At 35.9% G+C, this 22,124-nt stretch overlaps 1 protein-coding gene across 4 annotated transcripts in view; it reads left to right on the forward strand.

Moving 5' to 3' along the window:
- PLCE1 (phospholipase C epsilon 1) overlaps positions 1-22,124 on the forward strand; it is a 322,319-nt gene that overhangs the window by 2,016 nt on the left and 298,179 nt on the right. The window lies entirely within an intron of this gene.

Here is a 22,124-nt window from a genome sequence, read left to right on the forward strand (position 1 = left end):
CTTTCCTTCTGATGGCAGCCTGCCCCAGCCCTTGATGTCTTTCCATGGGAGACTGGTCTGCTGGAGAGGAGAAGTGGGCACGGGGGGGGGGGGGGGGGCGAAGACTGGCGGCTCCTGAGGGGGGAGGGGGGGGCGAGTTCCTAGAGAGCTTTACTGACCTCGGGCCCAGGAGGTGTAGTGTGGGGTGACTGGAAGGCTGGCTGAAGGAGTTCCCCATCTCTGAGGTCCTTTAGTGCTCCACCTCCATGGGTGTATATATGTATGTATGCACACATAAGTATACGTTTCCATATATACCTACACATTCCATTGCTGAGGTAGTTCTCAGTGTGAAATCTGTAGCTAGGGTTAAATCCAAAGTGTAAGGACTAAGCTTGTCTGCCCCCTCCCTGATCAAAAAAGGATTGTCAAGTATTTGGTGTAACAGGAGGTGAAGAGGGAGTGTGATCAATGCTGGAGGGATGTGAGGTAAGGAAAAGCACTTCTAGAATCCATTCCAAGCAGGTATGTTAAGAGGAACAGTGATTTTTCAGTAACACTGATCATGGGAATCTTCCTTCCAGTTTATCTGGATGTCCCAGTGCCAATTTTATGAAAATTCTGCAAGCTGTCCTCCAACTGGCTCTTGGAAGGGTTGGATGGCCTGCACCAAAGAGGCCTGATGACTTCCCTTAATGTCAAGACGTGGATGTAGAGGTGCTAAGAATCCTCAGACATTGTAGAACTCCTGTCCTGAAAGAAGCATGATATACAGGCCATGCCATAGCCTGCCAGAGCTAATGGATGTCCTCCTGTAATTTATCCTGGGGGGTATGGGATCTTGCTGTCATTTTCGTTTTTTGTTTTTTTTTTTAAAGATTTTTGTAGTGCCCTGTACTTCAGAGAAAGGAAAGAATATGGTCAGGATTATTCAAAGAAATGCACATTTGCTACTAGAACTGCCAAATTCTCCCATTTACTGTCCCAAAGAGGAATTCTCCTTTAAAAACTGGAGACTAGCTAAAGTTCATCAGTCTTGGCATCAGTGCCATGGGGCCATGAAATAGGTGAGACTATACTAAAATGAAGCCCTTCCAGTACTTCTGGTAACTCCTTGGATGGAATCTGAGATGTAGTTCCAAATTGTGGAGTGTAGTGGGTTGCATTTTTCCTTGTGCTTAGAGTTATTGGTGTAAAAATTTTGTATCTACTTGAATTACTTCTTTTCAAAATCCATAGTATGATTTGTATTCTAGAAAGCAATTAAAAGTAAAAATAAAAACAAATGTACAACAGTATTGTAGAATAATTTTTAAAAAAAGATTGTCCCTTTGGGGGAATGTGTAGAAGGGAATATTTTTCCACTTAGAGAAAAGAGGAGCAATATTCACAGTTCTGTTTATGTATAGACTGTCAGCCCCTCACTTCCAAACAAGCCATACTGAACACTTGTTATAGCTTCTATCCTATCTGGCTCTTCTGTCCCTACAGTCTCTTCATGCTTGCCAGAATTCTCGCTGCTGCTGCTTTAGGAGCAGTAGTGAAGTAAAAGCAGGAATGGCATAGGGGACCTGACCCACAGGGGCCAACAACCTTTGGGCAAAGCTGACTTGCCTGGATGGTGGACTCCCTGTCCTCATGGATTTACTGTCTGAAAATTTTTATTTGATATTGTTATCCTGCCTGAAAATTTACTTGTAGATTATTTGCCTTTTTTATGCAAGTAATGTTAGGTTATGGACAGGGCTTTTAGTCGTTTACACACTGTTATGAATTAATTCAATGAGATTACTTCCTAACACCTACAGTCACAGAAACTGAGAGGTAGATAATTTTAGACTATGGAGAACTTTGGAGGATTGGATAGATTAGTTGAAACGCTGCAGTGGGGAATTTAGGGCAACATGAAAGCTATTCCTAGCCCACCCAAGGGGTCTAAAAATATGGATGAGGAGGTGCCAAAGACAGGCTACCTATTTCAGAATTTTTCATAGGGTCTAACAAACTAAGGAAAGGGGAAAGAAAAGGGTTCCACGTCCTCCTTTTAGTCAGAAGATTTTATGTTCTAGTGTTGGTTCTGTCTTTACTAGAAATGTGTCCTTAGGAAAGTAATTGTATTTATTGTATTTACTTCAGTTTCCTTCCCAATAAAAGGCGTGAGTGGGATCTTTAAGGTCTCTCAGTCCTGAGAGTCTGTGTCTTTCTCCTTCCTGTATCATATATGTATAATTCAGTTGCACTGTGAACTATCCTGGGAACTCTCCAGCATTTATATAGGAAAAAATGTTCCTGCTCTTAAACAATTGACTTACAGATTTCTGGAACTTTTTGGAAAGTCAGGTAGACAGATGCTTCTTAAAAAATGAGACTTTGTGAGTTCATCTGGTTAGGGAGCTGAATGTCTGCTACCAAGGCAGATTTGCATCTTTTCTGTATAGTATTATTCAGGAACACTGAGAGGTTAAGTGAATTTACCAGAGTCACAATATATCTCTGAGGCCGGGCTTGCCTCAGAGGCCAGTACTTTCTGCACTATCCCCTATGGCCTTTCTATGTAGACAGTTATTGCAAAAGAAGTGGCTTGTAAGTGTATCTTATAAAACAAATTACAGTCATTTTGACTTGTGGAATTTATATTTCTTTATACAACTTCAGCAATTAGATGTCTTAAAGAAGACATTCTTTAAGGGTAGATTTCTTAAAGGTAGCTATGAAATGAGGTAAGCATATTATAATATATCCATACTTGGTAATTAGTTTTTCATTCAGTTTTTTACTTTGTCAACAACATTTTTATCATATTTCTCTGCTTACCTTCAGAAATGGGGATGGGAATTCTCTCAGCTCTGGTTAAATAATTAGGAAAATCACTGAATACCATTGGAACTCCAAGATATTAGAGGGTTACCCCCCAATGACAACCTCAGGATCACAGAGGAGAGAGCAGAGGATGCTTAATTTACTTTCTTTTACACTGTAGTCCAAGCCTGGAGGAATCCCAAGGTTTTTTTAGGACATGAAAACAAGGGGTAGGGATATTTTGCTTCCACTGTGTCTTTTGTCATTGGAACCTTAATCAACCTATGTCTGTGTACATACTGTTTCATTAAAAGGTATGTAGATTATTTCTGGAGGATCCACTTGACAGAGTACCTTTTCAGGTATACATGTTAACATTCCATCATGAACTAAAATGATTATACTAGGGCTTGACTCTGAAGAGTAAAGTTATTGGTACTCAAAGGAGAGGAGGTGCATGTTGGGTGTGTTAGGATGTAACATATTACCATTGAAGAATTGTGCGTGAGAGTGGTGTGAGGGAGAGATTTGTGATGGGGAAAGGAAGTGGACTGGTCACGTCATTACAAGAGCAATGGATAACTGATAGTTTTGTGTGAACCCTCAAGTCAAGAATTTAGAGGGAGGGTCCTAGCACTTTGCATGGGCTACCTGTAGAATATTTACCAGAGGACATGGACAAGTGTTGCACAGGATAACAAAATATGAATGAGTTGTATTCCACTTTGGAATACCCACATCAGTGAGATGATAGATCATTGAAATATTGAAGTATCAGGACCCAAGATGGAGAAAGGGGAAATCTGAAATGCTTTCCCTTCACCAATTCAGATCCTGCTCCTCCTTGCTACCATTTTAGGTTTTGGGAAAGTTGAGGAGAAGTAAAGAAAGATTATTTCTGTTATGTCTGGAATAGAATTTACAACCGCCAAAAAGAATATTAGATTATGTATTATGTTCAAAATTGTTTTCAAAACAAAGTGTGAGAAGCTTGGTAAGCTTTTGTCACCTCTCTATAGTGGAACATATCCTCAGACTGAGACTGAACTGAGTGTAGAAGGAATGTCTGCCCTGGCCTCACTTGCAGTTTCCACCCTTGCTCCTGCAGTAGCCTCATTCTCTCACCACATGCTCTTGGCCCTAATTCCCTTTTGGCTTCACTTTTTCACCTCACTTGTTTCACTGGCTTTGATGCACTCTGCTCTCTCCTCGTTGTCTTTGCTCTTGCCCTGTTGGCCGCTTTCTTCTGAGTCCACAGCTAGAATAAATTGAAGATCCAAAATGTAGAGTCCTGCTGTAGTTTTGCTTTTGGATATTGTAGTTTTGTTGCTGTTGTCTTTCTTAAGAAAATGATTTTAGAATAATTTTGGTTTAAAGTTCTGAGATTTAAATGTCTTGATGTCTTTTCAGTGTTATTTGTTATATAGATTAATTTGACCTATAGCAGTAATGGACAGTTGACTTAGACCAAATATATGCAAATAAATAGAAATAATTTCCTGTTATAAAATCCTGCAGGAAGATGGTAAGGGAGGGTCTTTTACACACGAACTTGGTTTTGAATTTTTTTCTTAGATGAAAGCTACAACTATAATAACATGATAGGTACTTTGTTTACAAATGTAAAATTTGTAAATTCAAAAAAATATTGAAATGTAAAAGATTTAAATGCTTTGTGAATAAAATAGGTGATATTTCTCAAATATCATGAATTCTTATTATTTAGAATAAGATTTGCTTCTGTAACTTATGTAAAATTTTCATTAGCACAGTGCTTGGCATAAAGCAAGTGCCCAATAAATTAGTGGAAAATAACAGTCACATTAAAATTTGATTTGATTCCATGCTTACTTATTATCCATTGAGATGAATAATTTCTCATATGATGTAAATTAAGAGTTGAATAGTTCATTTGTGCCCAGTAGCATTTGGGATCATCTAGTTTTAAATTGAAACTGAGGTTAATTTTACGCTTTGTGAAGCTTTGTATTATGGGCAGCTAATATAGAGAAACCACAGTGTTCAGAATTAAGGAAATGGCAGAGGTAGAAGGCACCTCTTTTTTTATTCATTTTAAATTCGGAGTATGTAATATCCAGGACTTTGGAAAATCCCAGGGAGTGGAAAATTCAGTGTGAAAATTCATATCCCATTATATATCATGAGCGTTAGAGATTGAAACCAAAACATGCGTCAGTATGTCAGCATATCATGACTTGCAATAATATAATTTGTGTTGTTGGAGCTATTCCAAGCTATCATTTCTACTGTAATAGGTAATTTCCAAAACAAGTATTGAAATCATATTGTTATTTTAAATATAATGATGTCAGTTCAATTAATGATCATAATTTCTTCTAATCATCTCAAAGAACTTCAGACATAGGTTAATAGAGAGTTTGGGTCTTTTAAAATTTTTGTATCCCTACTTCTCAACAAAAAGCTTGTCGTATAATTAAATCCGATTCAACAAGTCCTTGTTAAACTATTGCTGTTTGATAGGGAGTTAGTACTATGAAGACAAAAAGTCGTGACTTCAAGGAGCCTGCATTCTATTGGGGGAAAACAAATGTAAACATATAAGTAAATACTATATATATACATATATACACATAAAGTAAATATAAAACAATTTCACATGATGAAATGTTTCACAGAGATAGTATAGGGTTTGCTTTAATAGCTTACTACATGAACTTGTGGTTTTTTTCCTAGCTGATAGTTGCAACTAAACTACAAGAATAGGTGCTTAGTAAAGTTTTGACATGATTTAACACTCATATGTGAATTAAGTAATTTTTTTCAAAAGTGTGGGAATTTTGATTTTGACTTGCTCCTAAAGATTGTGTTAAGATGTGGTGAAACTTCAGCTACTACTGGAATCTAATTTGTCTGAGTGATCCTGATTAATTATGGTTCCTTTTTTTCTCAAGGATGTGAGATTGAAAATTCATAGTGGTAGGTAGTGGTGAAACTACTGGCAGGAAGTGAAGGAAGGCAATGTGAAAGAAATAATTCTGCCCAGAAAGAACAAATAAAGAGCTTCATGCGAATGTCTCAGAAAATAATTTAAAAATAACAAAGTAAAAACATTTAACCAACATAACACTATTGTAACATACAATACAACATGTGATAGATTAGTAAAGTAACAATGTAATTTGATGTAATAATATCAAATATATTTGCCTGATTTTATATTAGCATATTAAAGTAGCTTATGGTATAAACATATTAGTATGCTAAGCAAATTAGGTATATGTCTACAGGACACTAAATGAAAATTGTATTTTGAAAGTGGATAGTGCTTGGGGACTGGCTGACAACAGGTGATGTGTATGTTATTCAGAAGCTGACGGGCTCAGATCAAATGAATTACAGGGGGATAAAAAGAGATGGCTCACATTTCTAGCTATAGAATTATTAGCAATCCAGTATTTTTTTATAGAATGGGCTAGACAAAGTTAAGAAGTAAGGAGTGTACTATGCTCAGTTTTTAAGAGAGACTAGATTTTTAAAAAAACATCTGTAATTCAAAATATATTTTTATAATGCCTTTTTTATGTAAACTTTACTCATGAATGTATGCTGTTTCATAGAATTAGAATTTCAGAGCAGGAAAGAAGATAGCAGAGATAATTTAATCTAATACTCTCATTTTCAGAAAAAGAAAATGAGACCTACAGGAGATAAGGGACATGGCCCAGCTCACACAACTGTGAAAGGCCAGAATTAGAATCCATGTCCTAACTATTCACCATTGCCCTTTCTCCTACATACTTTAAACAATTAATTATAAATTGTTAGTATAAAGGAAGGAAGAAGTAATGCAGATCATCCAGAATAGTGAGATAATCACAAAATCATTTGTATTTAGTTTTGGAATATAACATTATTTTTCCTTTTGGTCAGGAGTTATCAGGAAATGAGTGGCATATTCAGTTCATCACAGATCCTCTGGAATAGTAGATGGTCATTGCATTGATTAATTTGTCTCACTGTTGTTCTGTGATTAGTTCTTCAACCTACCATTCTTTAGGATTAAATTATTTAGTCTCCAAATTAAATTTTGTTTCTTCTTTCATTAAGGTTTTCTTCTTTATTAAATATATTTCTTATCCTGATCTGCAAAAGGTATATTTAATATTTCTACTTTTCTACATTTGTTTGTGACCTTTTTGTAAAGGTGATATTTGATCTGAGAAAAATGCAAACTCATTTCTTTTCACCAGAAGTCTGTCATAACTAACATTTCCAAAATTCTATTGAGGCCTTTTATTTATTGAAGTCTTTTTTTTTTTTTTGGCTGGATTTGCTAAAAAGGGGGTACATTGAAGTTCCACACTATTAAAGCTTTACTCTCTATTTTTCCCTGTAACTCATTTAACTTTTCCTTTAGGTATTTGGATGCTATGTCATTAAGTAAATATGTGTTTAATATTGATATTAATTCTTTGTCTATGATACCTTTCAACAAAATGTAGTTTCCCTGTTTATCTCTTTTAATCTAGAATATTTTTGCTGTTCCATTATCAAAGATCATGATTACTACTTCTGCTCTTTCAAGTTTAGCTAAAGCATAATAGATTTTGCTCTAGCACGTTATTTTAGTTCCATATGAAACTTTGTGCTTTGAGTGTTTTTTTGTTTGTTTTTTTATAAGCAACATATGTTGGATTCTGCTTTCTAATCTATTTTACTCTTCTCATCTGCTTTATGTATTATCCATTGACATGTACAATAATTATTGCTAATTGTGTTTTTCCAGTCAGTCAGTAAACATTTATTAACTACCAATATTTGTCTGGCACTGTTCTAAGTGCTGGGGATACAAAGAAATGTAGAAGACAGCCCCTGCTCTCAAGGAGTTCACAGTCTAATGGTGAAGAAAACATGAAAACTAGGAACAAACAAGTTATATGCATGATAAATGGGAAATATTCAATGGGGAGTAAAGGCTAAGGCACTAGAATTAAGGGGGATCTAGCAAGGCTTCTTGTAGAAGGTGGGATTTTATCTTGGACTTAAGAAAGTTGAAAAGCAGAGATGGTGAAGGAGAGCTTTCCAAGCATGAGGGACATCCAGTGAAAATGCTTAGAGTAGTGGGATACTCTCTTTTTTGAGGAACAGCAAGGAAGCCAGTGTCAGTGCATGGGGGCACAATGAGTAAGATCTCAGATGATGGGGGAGCAGGAAAGTTATGGGGAGCCAGTGAAGTTTATGGGGTGATATTGTCAGACCTACACTTCAAGGAAGATCACTTTGACAGCTGAGTGGATGATAGACTGGAATAAGAATAGACATGGCCAGAAAACTAACCAGCAGGCTATCATAGTAGTCCATATGTGAGGCAGTAAGGGCCTGTTGTTTGTCCTTCGTGGAGTCAAGGTACAGTGTGTTCGACAGTGCCTGATAAGTCCAGTCGAAGCTTGAAAGGCTCTACCACAAGTCAAGCATAAATAGTCTGTTTGAATATCTGGGATGCGGATGTTTCTAGATTTGTGCATCTTAGGTTTCTTTTGTTCTACTGTGATGGTCAAAGAGCACAGCACCTTCTGTGAAGTGAAGTACCTTTCTTGATGCAGATACACCATGCTGGACAGTCTTGTGTCAGCATCTCCCATGTCTCACAATTGATACTAAGGTTCTTCAGTGAGACCTTGAGAGTGTCCATGTACTGATTCTTCTGACCTCTACATAACGAGTGCTTGCCTTGTGTGAGTCCTTCATAAAATAGTTTACTTAAAAATGTAAACCTATGTGTGGCATTCTGGCTGTGAGGCAAACCCAACCCATCAGAGTTGTATTGTCTACAATAGAGTTTGAATGCTTGGCAGTTCAGCTTGAGGAAGGACCTCAGTGTCTGGTACATTATATAGTACCAGATAATCTTCAGATTCATCCTAAGATAATTCAAGTGGAAGTGTTTCTGTACCAGAGTGGTGGAAGTTTCAGAGGAGAGGAGGCATATGTATGCTATACTAAAGAAGGTAAAATTATTCCTCCATCTTTTTCTCTTGTAATTTTCTTCTACCTGTTTCCTGGCCCCTCTTTATAAAGAATAGGGTAGTGAGAGAGTATTCTCAGCACTAGTGCTCAGAGACCAAACTGCTTCAGCTCTCCTTTACTTGTTTTCTGACTCTAAGTCAGGACCCAATGACAGGTTCTTATCCTTTTAGTTTTAACCCTTCTTTGAGATTCACCCTCTTTACTGTACCTTTTCTCTGTTCTGCCTTTTCCTTTCTCTCTTTTCCCACCTGTTTCCCTGTTAAGTGGAATATGTACTGAACTGTTTGTGTGTCTTCTTCCCTTTTACCAGTTCTTATTAAAGTGAGGTTTAAGTATTGCGTGTTCTCTCTACCCCATCCTTTTTGTTTAATCTTCTATTTGCATATCCCAGTTATGTGAGATAGTTTCCCTTACCCTTTTTCTCTCTTCCCCCTTTAGTATATTCACTTTCCCTCCCTTTGAGATCATCGAAACATTGAAAAAGGACTTCTGTTTTATTTCTCTCAGTGACCTCTGATGTTATTAAGGTTTTGAGGAGATAGTTGTATTGTTTCTTCATGTTGGAATGTAAACACTTCATTCTTATTTAATTCCTTTTGATTACTTACTTGTATTTGTTCTTTTATGTTTTTGTTGATCAGTTTGTACTCAGCTCTGGTCTTTTAATCAGAAATTCTTGAAAGTCCTCTTTCATTAAAGGCCCATCTTCCCCCTCCATCCCCCAGAATTATACTGAGTTTTGCTGGGTAAGTTATTTTTGGTTGCAATGCTGTATTTTTTGCCTTTAGTAATATTATACTCTCTCTACTACCTATTGTTGTTGGCTGCTAAATTTTGGGTGATCCTGACTGATTTTTTATTTCTGTCAGCTTATAGTATTTTTCCTCTTCTTCTTTGATGTAGAAGCTCTGGACTTTGGCTATAACGTTCCCAGGAGTTTTCATTGTGGTGTTTCTTTCAGAAGGTGACTAGCTGAGTCTTTCAACTCCTGCTTTGCCCTCTGGTTCTAAGAGATCTGGACAGTTTTATGGTTTCGTGAATTATGATATTGAGATTTTTTTTGGAGGTATGGCTTTTAGTTATTCAGTGATTCTTAAATCTCTCTTTGATCAGTTTTCTAGGTCATTGGCTTTTTCTATTTGAGAATCCTTATGTTTTCTTTTGCTTTTTCATTTAAAAACTTTTTTGTGTTATTATTTCTTGATGTCTCATGGAGTCATTGATTTCTCTTTGATCCTTTATAATTTGCAAAGAGTTATTATTTGGGTAAGGGAATCCTTGTGCTAAGTTGTTAATTTTTTTCTAAGTCTTTCCTCCATAGGTGTCTTTTCCAATTCTTTTTCTCATTTCTTTTATAAAATCCTTCTAAAACTCTTTTAAAAAATTCTTCATTAAAAAAACTTCATTTCTCCAGAAATTCTAGTTCAATGAGTAGGGGTGTGTGTGTGTGTGTGTGTGTGTGTGTGTGTGTGTGTGTGTGTGTGTGTGTGTGTGTGTGTATTTTAAGGCTTTGCTCATACATATTTTGGAGTCTTTTTTTCTAGGGTTGTGTTTAGGGGGGAAAATAATAAGTTCAGTTTTGGACATGTTTGAGATGTCCATGGGATATCAAGTTGAAATGTCCAAAAGGCAATTGGTGTTGTGTGACTGTAGCTCAGGAGAGAGACTAAGTCTGGATATAGAGATCTGGGAATCATCTACATAGAGAAAATAATAGAACCTATCATCACAAAATTGATCGCTGTTGAGATTCTCTTTCTGTTTACTCATACAGCCTTAATTTCTGACTTTGGACTTTGTATTAGAGCCTGACTCTGAACACTTCTGGAGGGAATGTCTAGGACTGTTTGGTCAATTTTGTTCTCTTTTGGGTCATGCTGATATTAACTTTGGGTATTGATTTCTGTGTTCTTCCCAGCATAGACTGGGATCCCACAAGCTTTCAGTATACCTAAAGAGGTCTAACCTAAAGTATGATTTCTGCCCTTCTCGGTTGAACTTTGCAAGCCACTGACCTGGGCTTGTATTTGAGCAACATAACTGTGGGCTTTCTCCTCATTGGAATTCTAGTAGGTTAGTCCTGATTGCAGCTAGCTAGAAATCTAAGGGTCAGAGTGACCGTGAAGTGCTGATTCTCCCTTAGTTAAAACTCCCTGCCCTGGTTATTCAGTTGTAGATTTCATTGTGGGCAGGGGACTGGATCTGAGTGCATCTGTCCCAAGGGTCAGAGACTGCACAGCTGTTGGCTTGTCCCTTTGTCTGTTCCTTGTGTAGTACACATCCTGAGGATTATGACTACTTTTTGCTATGGTCTGCCACACCTTGTTTTAGGATCTTTCCTTAGTCCACAGTAGATTTGTCACTTAGCTTGGGGAACATGAGGGATAGAACTGCAAGTTGGCACCTGTTTCTGCTCTCTGTGTAGCATCAGGTCTCTGTGTGTTAGATCTGGGATCTTTTCTTGCTCTAGTGCATAGGCCCAAGCACTGGTTAAGTCTCTGTGTAACCTTCTGGCCATCTTTGCAAACCTCAGAATCCCCATGACAACCTGATCTGGAAAAATGATTCAATGGGATTTTTTTTCCCTTGGGTTTTCCAATCAGGACTCAGTCTTGTGTTTTCAGGGTCTCTGTGGAATGGTTCTGAGTTTCCTCCTACTTTGCCCCATTGGCTCCTACCTTACTTTTCTTTTTTATAGGCTAATACTATTAAAAAATAGCATTTAATCTCTGAATGTATAACACCTTGAGAGAAGCAACCTGAAAGTTTACTTTAATTGAATATAAATTCCTTAAGTACAAGGACAAAGAAACAGTCACTTTTGACAGCCATGTTTAGGATAGAACATACATGAGATAGAGAGACCAGTTAGAAGGCTTTTGTAGTCTAAGGGTGATAAAGGCTTGATTTAGGGTTCTGGCTGTTGTGAGTGGTGATGGAGGGCCACATAAGTGATGTGAAGGCAGAAACGGAAAAATTTGGCAGCTAATTGGATACCTGGGGTCAGTAAGAAGTTGAGGATGACACCAAGAATGTGATCTTGAGTGACTGAGATAGTAAGTTCAGTTTTAGACACGTTTGAGATGTCTATGGGATATCAAGTTTGAAATGTCCAAAAGGTGATTGGTGTTATGTGACTGTAGCTCAGGATAGATACTAAGTCTAAATATGGATAGCTGGGAATCATCTACATGGAGAAAATAATTGAACCTATAGAAGCTGATAAAAATACCAGGTAAGATAGCATACACAGGAGAGATGCTTACAAGGTACCCATGATAAGTGGGCATGACATGATTGAAGACCCAGCAAAGATGACTTAGAAGGAACAATACGGAGAATTAGGAGAGAGCAATGTATAGAACTCCAAAGAGAAGAGAATCTCCAGTTGAGAAAATTACCAATAGTGTCAGATACTACAGAGGTCAGTACAGATGAAGATTTAGAAAAGACTAATAAAATTTTCAATTAAGAGGTCATTAGTAGCATTGGAATCAGCATTTTCAGTTGAACGATGAAGTCTAGAGCTTAGGTGTGAATGAGGAGACAACATGATGACAATTATAGATGAATTTTATCAAGGTCTTTAGCAGAGAAAGGAAGGTGAAATATAGAAAGACAGCTAGTGGGAGTGGTAGGATTGGATAATGATTTTTTTTAACATTTCCTTTTTTTCCTTTTTACTGAAACTTAAATACACAGTAAAAAAAATGAAAAAACCACGTTCTAAACTTAAATACAAAATAAGGAAAAAAAACATGTCATGTGCACACTAGAATATAAGAGAGGATTCAAAATATAGCAATAAATTCCCATTTCAAGAAAACTTATATAATCAATACTATGTGTTGTGTTGAGAGCTGTCAATCTTTCCTTAGTTTCCTTCTAAGTTTTCTTTTGTTCTCTGCTCTGCACTTTTTGTGTTCTTTTTTCCCCTTCCAGAAGGCTACAATTAAGCAAGTATATATTTAGATATAGATATTAATATAAACATACACATATGTACTCATACATTCTTGCATAATATGTACACATATATACTTGCATATATAGACATACATACTTTCCCTAATAAATTCTACTTCTGATCTTTATTTTTATATTTGTGTGTATCTCTTCTTTCCCATCCCTCCTAACTCCTCTACTTTACTTCTGCCCACACTACCTTGCCCTCATATTACTTAACCTTCCCCCTTCTTTACCCCAGAGTCACTCCCCTATCCTCCCATTCCCATAAATCTAAAAACTCTTCTAAAACCTGCTTTGACCTATTCCCTAATCCTCCTCTCTAAAGATCCCTCCCTTATTGCCTCAAGGATCCCTCCCTTATCCTCCTATTCCTACTAACTTCTATATCTTGTGGGAAGAATCACGAGAAAGAAGAAACAAAACAACAAAAGGAGAACAAATAGTATGCTCCCATCTGCATTCACACTCCAAAGTTCTTTCTTTGGATGTGGACATCATTTTCCATCATTAGTCTTTTGGAGTTGTCTTAGATCCTTGCATTGCTGAGAAGAGCTAAGTCTGTCAAGGTCAGTCATGGAATAATGTGACTGTTACTGTGTACAGTGTTCTCCTGGTTCTGCTCATTTCACTCAGTGTCAGTTCATGTAACTCTTTCTAGGTTTTTCTGTTCATCATGTCTTATAGCACAATAGTATTCTATTGCATTCATAAACCACAACTTGTTCAGCCATTCCCAAATTGATGGACTCCTCCTCAGTTTCCAATTTTTTGCCACCACAAGAAGAGCTGCTATAAATATTTTTGTACGTGTGGATCCTTTCCCCATTTTCATGGTTTCTTTGGGATACAACCCTAGAAGTGGTTTTGATGGTTCAAAAGGTATGCACGTTTTTATAGCCCTTTGAGCATAGTTCCAAATTACTCTCCAGAATGGTTGGATCAGTTCATAGCTCAACCAACAATGCATCCATGTTCCAGTTTTTCTACATCTTTTTCAACATTTATCATTTTCCTGTTTTTGTTCTGTTAGACAATCGGATAGATGTGATGTGGTACCTCACAGTTGTTTTGATTTGCATTTCTCTAATAAATAGTGATATAGAATATTTTTTTCATGACTATAGATAGCTTTAATTTTTTCTTCTGGAAGCTGCCTCTTCATATCCTTTGACCACATCATTTGGGGAATGACTTGTATTCTTATAAATTTGACTCAGTTCTCTATATATTTTAGAAATGAGGCCTTTATCAGAGACACTAGCTATAAAAATTATTTCCCAACTTTTCGCTTCCCTTCCAATCTTGGTTGCATTGACTTTGTGCAAAATTTTTCAATTTAATGTAATCACAGTCATCTATTTTACATTTCATAATGTCCTGTATCCCTTGTTTTATCATAAATTCTTAACTTCTCCATAGATCTGACAGATAAACTATTCCTTGCTCTTCTGGTTTGCTTATATTATCAGTCTTTATATCTAAATCATGTACCCATTTTGACTTTATCATGGAGGGAGGTATAAGAGATGTTGGTCTGTGCCTAGTTTCTGCCATATTATTTTCCAGTGTTGCCAGCAGTTTTTGTCAGTGAATTTTTATCCCAGAAGCTGGAGTCTTTGGATTTTTATGAGAGTAGATTACTGTAGTCATTGACTGTTGTGTCTTGCATAGCTAACCTATTCCTCTGATCCACTACTCTTTTTCTTAGCCTGTACCAAGTAGTTTTGATGATTTAAGATCTGGTACAACTAGGTCATCTTCCCTCACATATCTTTTCATTAATTCCCTTGATATTCTGGACTTTTTGCTTTTCCAGATGAATTTTGTTACTGTTTTCTCTAGCTCTGTAAAATAATTTTTTGGTGATTTGGTATGGCTTGAATAAGTAATTTAATTTAGGTAGAATTGTCATTTTTATTATATTAGCTCAACCTACCTGTGAGCATGATATTTTTTTCAGTTATTTAGATCTGACTTTATTTGTGGGAAAAGTGTTCTGTAATTGTGTTCATATAGTTCCTGGGTTTGTTCTGGCAGGTAGACTCCCAAATATCTTATAATATCTACAGTAACTTGAAATGGGATTTCTCTTTCTGTTTCTTGCTGTTGGGCTTTGTTAGTAATATATAGAAATGCTGATGATTTATGTTGGTTTATTTTATGTTGGGCAATTTTGATAAATTTATTATTTCAAGTAGTTTTTTACTTGATTTTCTAGGATCCTCAAAGTATATATCATATCATCTGCAAAGAGTGATAGCTTTGTTTCTTTTTTGCCTATTCTAATTCCTTCACTTTCTTTTTCTTCTCTTATGGCTAAACCTAACATTTCTAGTACAATATTAAATAACAGTGGTGATAACTGATGTCCTTGTTTCACCCCCAAACTTGTTGAAAATATTTCTACCTTATCCCCATTACATGTAATGCTTGCTGATGGTTTTAGATAGATGCTACATCATTTTAAGGAAGATTCCATTTATTCCTATGCTGTCTAGTGTTTTTAATAGGAATGGGTGTTGTATTTTGTCAAAAGCATTTTCTGCATCCTTTGAGATAATCACATGATTTCTGTTTTGTTGTCAAGATGGTCAGTTATGCTGATAGTTTTCCTATTATTGAATTGGCCCTCAATTCCTGGTACACATCCTACCTGGTCATAGTGTATTAGCCTTGGGTAAGTTTCTGTAATCTCTTTGCTAACATTTTATTTAAAATTTTTGCATCTATATTCATTAGAGAAATTGATCTATAATTATCTTTCTCTGTTTTGGTTCTTCCCGGTTTGGGTATTAACACCATATTTGTATCATAGAAAGAATTTGATAGGACTCCTTTGCCCATTTTCCCAAATAGTTTATATGGTATTGGAATTAGTTCTTTAAATTCTTTAAATGTTTGATAGAATTCATTTGTTCTTTAAATTCTTTAGAATTAAATGTTTGATAGAATTCACTTGTTCTTTAAATTCTTTAGAATTAAATGTTTGATAGAATTCACTTGTAATCCATCTGACCTTGGAGATTTTTTCTTAGGGAGTTCATTGATGGCTTGTTCAATTTCTTTTTCTGAAATGGGATTGAGTATTTCCTCTTCTGTTAATCTGGGCAATTTATATTTTTGTAAATATTCATCCATTTAACTAAGATTGTCAAATTTATTGACGTACAGTTGGACAAAATAGCTCCTAATTATTGTTTTGATTTTGTCTTTATTGGTGGTGAATTCACCCTTTTCATTTTTGATACTGGTAGTTTTCTTTTTTAAAAAAATCAAATTAATCAAAGGTTTATCTGTTCTATTAGCTTTTTCATAAAACCAGCTCTTAGTTTTATTTCTTAATACAATAGTTTTCTTAATTTCAATTTTATTAATTTCACCCTTGGTTTTCAGAATTTCTAATTTGGTATTTAATTGAGGATTTTTAATTTGTTCTTTTGTACCTTTTTTTAGTTGCATGCCCAGGTGATTGATCTCTTCTTTCTCTTTATTCATGTAAGCATTTAGAGATATAAAACTTCCTCAGGACAATTTTCTTTAATTATTTCTTGTATTATTGTATCAAAGTCATTTTTCTGATCATAGCTTTCAGGTAGTCTGATTATTTTCATGTTTTCTCTTCTTGATTGGTTCTACAGATCAGTTGTTTTTTTATGAGATGTTTCACATTCTCTTCTATTTTTTTCATTCTTTATATCTTGTTTTATTATTTCTTGGTGTCTTATAGCTTCTCTGGCTTCCCCTTGTCCAATTCTGATTTTAAAGGAATCATTTTCTTCCTCAAGGTTCAGAATCCCCTTTTCTAATTGGCTGACTTTCTTTTCATAATCTTGTTTTTCTTGGATTGTTCTTATTTTAGTTTAGTTTTTCCTCAATCTCTCTCCTTTGATTTTTAAAGTCTTTTAAAAATTTTTCAATGAATTCTTTTTGGATAGGTGACTATTTGACATTACTCTTTGGTGTAAAAGAGGGTTTCTTTGTTTCAGTATCCTCCTCTGAAGATGAACCCTGGTCTTCTCTATTACCATTGTAACTCTTCATTTTTTGCCTTTGCATTTTTTAAAGTTTGTAATAGCTTAGTTTTTGTAATCACCTCTAGGTCTGGGGTGATGGAGTGGTGCCTCTGGCCTCAGATCCTCCTTCATTTCTCCCCTCTGGCCTGGAACCTAAATTGAGATGTCCAGGCTCCTACAAATGCCCACAGCCAATGGTGTCCCCATCCTACTGCATGTGCTGGTTCCTTTTTGAACTCTGTCCCTCTCTCATCATCTTCCCCGGCTCAGATGCCCAACTCACCTCAGTGTCCCAGGGCTAAAAGTTTAAAGGAATCTGTGACCTAGCCTGGAGGTGTTTATTCTTCACAGGGACTAAACCTCTTCCAGAGATTTTTCTTCCCATCTCCAACTGTCCCAAGAGGACTTGTGTTCTACCCCCACTCTTATTTATTTTTAGTACCCCATATTTGCCCTGAGGTGCTATTTCATATCTTTCTTGGAGGAAAATCTTGAGAGCTTGGAATTTTCTGACCTACTCCATCATCTTTCCAGAATCCTCTCTAAATGAGGGTTATTTCAGTGGGGATATCTGGGTGTTGTTTTAGACTCCAGAGAAACATTTCAGTAACATGGGGAGATAAGGGAGCTTGGGATATTAGAGAGATTCAAGATGAGAGAGTGAGGATAACAAGGGCAGTCTGTGAGACCAGATGGGAGAGGATGTGATCAAAGGTGAGGGTTGGGCCTTGGCAAGGAGAAGGGCCACCTCTTTATTAGAGACTAGAATGAAGTAGAAGCTGATTGGGGAAGATGAATGATTGATAGGAGATGAAGACTAGAGGGAGGAGATGAGAGAAAACTTTCTGAAGGACCTCATTTTTTTTTTTAAGTATGCGTAGAGGTTGGAAGCAGAGAGGGTAGGGAGAGGTGCTGCCAGGCGAGTTTGAGAAGAGGTTTGGAACAGCCCCTGTAGATTGTGAGATTTCGAATTAGTTGTAGAGAATGGAAGAGTACAATGATTGCCTTGTTGCTGGGTTAGATAACAATTTATAGTGGACCCAGTTAGCCTGATGTTAGGAGATGTATATGTATATGTATCTATATGTATATTATGTGTATACACATATGTATGTTTGTGCAGATATGTATATAAGTGAGTACTTTGTTGTCACATGGAAAAAAGGCGTGCAAGTATATCTGGCTAGACAAGTTTATACATACACACACATACGTATACATACATATACATATATGCACACACATTTTCTTCTTACTTCAACATTTTGGATTGTATCAAATCAACAAATATATGAGTGCCTTGTTATAACAAAGAGATATAGGTCTTTAAGTTCAAGTTACAGTCTAGTTGAGACAAATTGTAAAAAGGAAAAATTAAATAACTGTATAGTGAGGAAGCCAGATGGTGTAGTAGATAGTATTGAACTTGGAATCAGGAAGGCCTGAGTTTGAATCCTGCCTCAGACATTTATTTGCTGTGTGACTTTGGGCAAGTTATTTAACACTTTAACCTCACCGTTTTCATTTATAAAATGGGGGGTGGGTGAATAGCTACTTCACAAGGTTGTAGTAAGATTCAAAGAAGATTGCACATAAAGTACTTGGCAGATCTTTAAGTGCTGTATAAACTGCTCCTCACCGTTTTCATTTGTAAAATGGGGGGTGGGTGAATAGCTACTTCACAAGGTTGTAGTAAGATTCAAAGAAGATTGCACATAAAGTACTTGGCAGATCTTTAAGTGCTGTATAAACTGCTCCTCCTCCTCCTCCTCCTCCTTCCACTACTACTCCAATACCTTGGATAAGGCAATGTTAAGAAGTCCTTTCATGATTGTGTCACATAAATGATAATTGGCAATAGGTGCTCTAAATCCAGTGTCCTTCCACTGTGTACGGAATGAAGTGGTGAAGGAGGGAGGAAAGGAGAAAAGAACTCCTCCTGTGATCTCATTAGTGTGGGTACTCCTTCCTCCTGTGCCAATAACCACCCATCCATGCTTTCTCAGTCTGCGCAGTTTTTGTCCATGTTCCTTTAAAACTTCCTCAGAAACCATCCAATGTATTGGATTTGTTAACATTGCATGGATAATTATAGAGGCTGTCCTTTGGTTTTCCCTTGATCTCCTTACATAATGGACCCATTTTCTTTTCCTGTAATACATCTCCTTGCTGATATCCTTTATAAAACTCCAGTATTTACAATATGTTGCCACCCATTCACACTTGTTTTGTGCCATTCCACTGCCCCTTAGACAGTCTTCAACTTTCAGCTCTTTAGAGAGTCTTATATTTCAAGCAAAAAAGAGTAGGAGTAATTCAGTATACGTCGGCCAGTTTGGTTAAAATATTGTAGGGAGGAGTAGCATGAGACTGAAAGGATAGGTTGAAGACATGAGGGAAGCTCATTTAAGGAGCCTGGAGGCAAGGAGAAATAGATGGTTCTAACAGTAGATCAGCCAAGATGAAATAGAATGGTAGTGGGAGAGTTATTGTAGAGCTGTGTAGAACTGACAGAACTTGACAAATAATAGAATATAGAGGGAAGAGAGGAAGGAGTCCAAGATGACTGTGGTTTTCAGCCTGGGTAAATGGTGATGTCATTACAGAAATATGAATGGTTTAAAGTAGGGTAAGTTTTGAGGGAAAAATAAGAAATCTGATCTTGGATATATTTAGCTTAGTTATCAGTAGCATATATAGGTGGAGATGTCAACAATCTTCTGGACTGGAGCACAGGAGAGAATATAGGATCTTAGGCTAGATTTGGGAGTAATTGACTAAATTGTAATAACTATGTGGGAATGCATGAAAATACCAAGGGGGAAAGAGAGTTGTAGAGAGATAAACATGAGGGTCAAAGACAAAACTTTGAGAAATATGTATATTTAATGAGCAGAAGGAAGAGGAACAGTTGAAGGTATATAATCTGTTTCTCTTTTAATTTTTTGAATAGTATGATCTTTAAAATTAAGGCCACATGTTCATTTGGAATGTATGGTGGATTATGATGTAAAATGTTGTCCTAAGAAAGAAATTTGAAATTTCTTTCAAATTGCTTTCCAGTTTTTCCAGAGTGTTTTTAAAAACTCAGATGTGAAGTTTTCCTATTATTTGTGCTTTTCTGTTTATTGAACAGTGGAATGAGCCCATTGTTATTGATTGTCTCTCTTCCCCGGACCTACCTCCCTACTTTATAAACCTAATACTAGATGATTTTGATAACTGCTGCTGTGTAATATAATTCGAGGTTTAGAAATGCTGTTCCTCTTTTGTGCTTGCCTCTTTTCATTATTTCCTTTGATAGTCTAGATCACTTAATTTTCTGAATAAATTTTCATATAAAGTATCCCTATAATAGTTTGATATAACATTAAAATTGTAAGTTAACTTTGAATTATTGACATTTTTATTGTATTTGCAAGATCTAATTGCAAGCACTTAATATTCTTCCAACTATGTAAGTTCTTTGTTTTTTTAAAGAACACTTTGAAATTGAATTTATAGAAGTATTTTATGTGCTTTGGTAGATTGATCCTCAAATATTTTGTGCATTTTATGGCTATTTGGAATGGGATTTCTTTTTCTATTGTTGCCTGTTTGATTTTGTTTTTACTATATAGAAATGTTCTTGATTTTCAAGGGTTCATTTTATAGGCTGACAGTTTGCTGAGACTATTAATTGTCTTGACGTCTTTGCTAATTTCCTGGAATTTTCAAGTAAATCATAATGTCAAGCAAATGTGATAGTTTTATCTCTTCTTTATCTACCTTAACTCCTTTGATTTCTTTCTCTTTTTGCTATTACTAGCATTTCTAGAACTGTATCAAATAATAGCAGGGACAGTGGACATCTTTGCTTTGTTTTCTCTTTTTGGGCAAAGTTTCTAGTCTATAGCCCTTACATATGTTGCTTTTTTTCTGGTTATAGACAGATACATTTTATGATACTAGAAAAAAGACTTATATGTACCCATACTTTTTAGAGTTCTTAGCATACATGGATGTTATACTTTGTTAAAGGCTTTTTCCACATCTATTGAGATAATCACATGGTTTTTAATATTTTTTTATGATTATGTAGATTGTTTTCCTAATGTTGAATAGTCATTGCATTTTGGTAATTGATTTTGGTCATGGAGAATGATTTCTTGGATGAATTGCTATCATCTCTTTAATAGGATTTTGTGTATAATTTTTGAATCGATGTTTTTTATTGATATTGGTTTTAATTTTTCTGTGCTTTATCCTTCTCTGGCATTAGGTAATTAAGACTTTATTTGTCTTATAAAAGAAATCTTTTAAGGTGCTTTCTTTCTCAGTTTTTGATAGTAATTTGTGTAATAAGGGTACTTAATTGTTCTTTAAAAGTACTAGAAATCTGCTGTGAACCTTTCAGGACGTGGAGGTTTTGTTTTGTTTTTTTGTAGTTCCTTTACAGCTACATCTTTTTTCTTTTCTTCCATTGAATTAGGACATCTGTTTGATTTTCTGACATTTGGGTATTTTGTATTTTTGAAGGTATTGCTAATTTGTGCACTCTGTTTTGTTGGTCTGTAACTATGAATTGTAGGTTCTGATAATTCTTTTGATTTCTTCTGGTTTTGTTGTCATTTCACCTTATTTGCTTGCTATTTTATTGATTAGATTTCCTACCCGTATTTAATCAGATTGGCTAAAGGTTTATCAATTTTATTAGTCTTTTCAAAGAACCAACTTTAATTTTATTTATCATTTCTGTTGCTTTTTTTGGTTTCCAATTTATGTTTCTCCTTTAATTTTTACTATCTTCCCTTTTATGCTTATTTTGTTTATGTTCTTGATTTCTAATTTAAAAAAGCCATTAAATTTGGCAATTAAGAGATTGATAATTTCAGAGAGAGTAGTTAATGATGAAATAGGAAACCAGGTAGCACGGTTAAGAGAGTGAGAGGAAGAGAATTGGAAACGTATTGTAGATGACTTTTCTTGAGAAGTTTAGTCATTAAAGGGAGGAGAGATAAGGGGATGATAGATGATGAGGGTGGATGGATCAAGTGAGGGTTTTTTTGAGAAGGGGACAGACATAGGCATGTTTATAGGAAGTAGGGAAACAGTAGACAGGGAAAGATTAAAGATAAATGAAAGAATGGGGATGATAGATGGGGCATCCTCCTAGAGGAGATGGGATGGAATGAGATCCTTTCCTGTTTTTCTGTTGCCTAGGCCCTAAGGTGTTTGAAAAGCAAATAATTTCATTGTGCTATTAGAAATGACAAGCAGGCAGACTTCAGAAAAACCTGGAAAGACTTATATGAACTGATGCTGAGTGAAATGAGCAGAAACAAGAGAACGTTGTACACAGTATGCATTGTGCAG

This window comes from Notamacropus eugenii, chromosome 1 (assembly GCF_028372415.1).
Source record: "Notamacropus eugenii isolate mMacEug1 chromosome 1, mMacEug1.pri_v2, whole genome shotgun sequence".
NCBI classification, from domain to species: domain Eukaryota; kingdom Metazoa; phylum Chordata; class Mammalia; order Diprotodontia; family Macropodidae; genus Notamacropus; species Notamacropus eugenii.